A 3,443-nucleotide genomic window follows, 5' to 3' on the forward strand; every position below is an offset into this window, starting at 1 on the left:
TGTTGAGGGTTTGGCAGGTGGAGTCTTGGGTTGTTGTGTTGAGGGTTTGGCAGGTGGAGTCTTGGGTTGTTGTGATATAATATAACAGATGATCTTTGCTGTCAGGAAGAAGGACTAGAGAAGTCAGATCAATATTTTATTTAGTTAATAATATACTACACTACATACAAGTCACAATCACGTTATAAAACCACCACAATAAAATTATAACAGATTTATATTAAACCAAAATCATAATTTAACGTACTGATGCGTGTCCTCAACCGTACACATTCCCCTTAACACATCACACACCCCTGGTCCAGACACATTCCCCTTAACACATCACACACCCCTTAACACAACACATTCTCCTGGTCCAGACACATCCCCCTTAATACATCACATCCCCTGGTCCAGACACATCCCCCTGGTCCAGACACATCCCCCTGGTCCAGACACATCCCCCTTAACACAACACACCCCCTGGTCCAGACACATTCCCCTTAACACATCACACCCCCTTAACACAACACATTCTCCTGGTCCAGACACATCCCCTGATCCAGACACATTCCCCTTAACACATCACACCCCCTTAACACAACATATTCTCCTGGTCCAGACACATCCCCTGGTCCAGACACATTCCCCTTAACACAACACATCCCACTGGTCCAGCCACTTTCCCTTAACACAACACATCCCCTGGTCCAGACACATTCCCCTTAACACAACACACCCCCTGGTCCAGACACATTCCCTTAACACAACACACACCCCTGGTCCAGACACATTCCCCTTAACACAACACATCCCCCTGGTCCAGACACATCCCCCTGGTCCAGACACATCCCCCTGGTCCAGACACATTCCCCTTAACACAACACATCCCCTGGTCCAGACACATTCCCTTAACACAACACATCCCCTGGTCCAGACACATTCCCCTTACCACAACACATCCCCTGGTCCAGACACATTCCCCTTAACACAACATATTCTCCTGGTCCAGACACATCCCCCTGGTCCAGACACATTCCCCTGGTCCAGACACATCCCCCTGGTCCAGACACATCCCCCTGGTCCAGACACATCCCCCTGGTCCAGACACATTCCCCTTAACACAACACATCCCCCTGGTCCAGACACATTCCCCTTAACACAACACATCCCCTGGTCCAGACACATTCCCCTTAACACAACACATCCCCTGGTCCAGACACATTCCCCTAACACAACATATTCTCCTGGTCCAGACACATCCCCCTGGTCCAGACACATTCCCCTGGTCCAGACACATCCCCCTGGTCCAGACACATTCCCCTTAACACATCACACACCCCCTTAACACAACATATTCTCCTGGTCCAGACACATCCCCCTGGTCCAGACACATTCCCCTTAACACAACACATCCCGCTGGTCCAGACACATCCCCCTTAACACAACACATCCCCTGGTCCAGACACATTCCCCTTAAAACAACACACCCCCTGGTCCAGACACATTCCCCTTAACACAACACACACCCCTGGTCCAGACACATTCCCCTTAACACAACACATCCCCCTGGTCCAGACACATCTCCCTGGTCCAGACACATCCCCTGATCCAGACACATTCCTTAACACAACACATCCCCCTGGTCCAGACACATCCCCTGGTCCAGACACATCTCCCTGGTCCAGACACATTCCCCTTAACACAACACATCCCCCTGGTCCAGACACATCCCCCTGGTCCAGACACATCCCCCTGGTCCAGACACATTCCCCTTAACACAACACATCCCCCTGGTCCAGACACATTCCCCTTAACACAACACATCCCCCTGGTCCAGACACATTCCCCTTAACACAACATATTCTCCTAGTCCAGACACATCCCCTGGTCCAGACACATTCCCCTGGTCCAGACACATCCCCCTGGTCCAGACACATCCCCTGGTCCAGACACACCCCCTGGTCCAGACACATGCCCCTTAACACAACACATCCCCCTGGTCCAGACACATTCCCCTTAACACAACACATCCCCCTGGTCCAGACACATTCCCTTAACACAACACATCCCCTGGTCCAGACACATTCCCCTTAACACAACACATCCCCCTGGTCCAGACACATTCCCCTTAACACAACACATCCCCCTGGTCCAGACACATTCCCTTAACACAACACATCCCCCTGGTCCAGACACATTCCCTTAACACAACATATTCTCCTGGTCCAGACACATCCCCTGGTCCAGACACATTCCCCTGGTCCAGACACATCCCCCTGGTCCAGACACACCCCCTGGTCCAGACACATGCCCCTTAACACAACACATCCCCCTGGTCCAGACACATTCCCCTTAACACAACACATCCCCCTGGTCCAGACACATTCCCCTTAACACAACACATCCCCCTGGTCCAGACACATTCCCTTAACACAACACATCCCCCTGGTCCAGACACATTCCCTTAACACAACACATCCCCCTGGTCCAGACACATTCCCCTTAACACAACACATCCCCCTGCTCCAGACACATTCCCCTTAACACAACATATTCTCCTGGTCCAGACACATCCTCCTGGTCCAGACACATTCCCCTGGTCCAGACACATCCCCCTGGTCCAGACACATCCCCCTGGTCCAGACACATCCCCCTGGTCCAGACACATTCCCCTGGTCCAGACACATTCCCCTTAACACAACACATCCCTCTTAACACAACACATTCCCCTGGTCCAGACACATTCCCCTTAACACAACATATTCTCCTGGTCCAGACACATCCCCCTGGTCCAGACACATTCCCCTGGTCCAGACACATCCCCTGGTCCAGACACATCCCCCTGGTCCAGACACACCCCCTGGTCCAGACACATGCCCCTTAACACAACACATCCCCCTGGTCCAGACACATTCCCCTTAACACAACACATCCCCCTGGTCCAGACACATTCCCCTTAACACAACACATCCCCCTGGTCCAGACACATTCCCCTTAAGACAACACATCCCCCTGGTCCAGACACATTCCCCTTAACACAACACATCCCCCTGGTCCAGACACATTCCCCTTAATACAACACATCCCCCTGGTCCAGACACATTCCCTTAACACAACATATTCTACTGGTCCAGACACATCCCCTGGTCCAGACACATTCCCCTGGTCCAGACACATCCCCCTGGTCCAGACACATCCCCTGGTCCAGACACATCCCCCCCCTGGTCCAGACACATGCCCCTTAACACAACACATCCCCCTGGTCCAGACACATTCCCCTTAACACAACACATCCCCCTGGTCCAGACACATTCCCTTAACACAACACATCCCCCTGGTCCAGACACATTCCCTTAACACAACACATCCCCTGGTCCAGACACATTCCCCTTAACACAACATATTCTACTGGTCCAGACACATCCCCCTGGTCCAGACACATTCCCCTGGTCCAGACA

This window comes from Oncorhynchus tshawytscha, unplaced genomic scaffold, assembly GCF_018296145.1.
Source record: "Oncorhynchus tshawytscha isolate Ot180627B unplaced genomic scaffold, Otsh_v2.0 Un_contig_13710_pilon_pilon, whole genome shotgun sequence".
In the NCBI taxonomy this organism is placed as follows: Eukaryota; Metazoa; Chordata; class Actinopteri; order Salmoniformes; family Salmonidae; genus Oncorhynchus; species Oncorhynchus tshawytscha.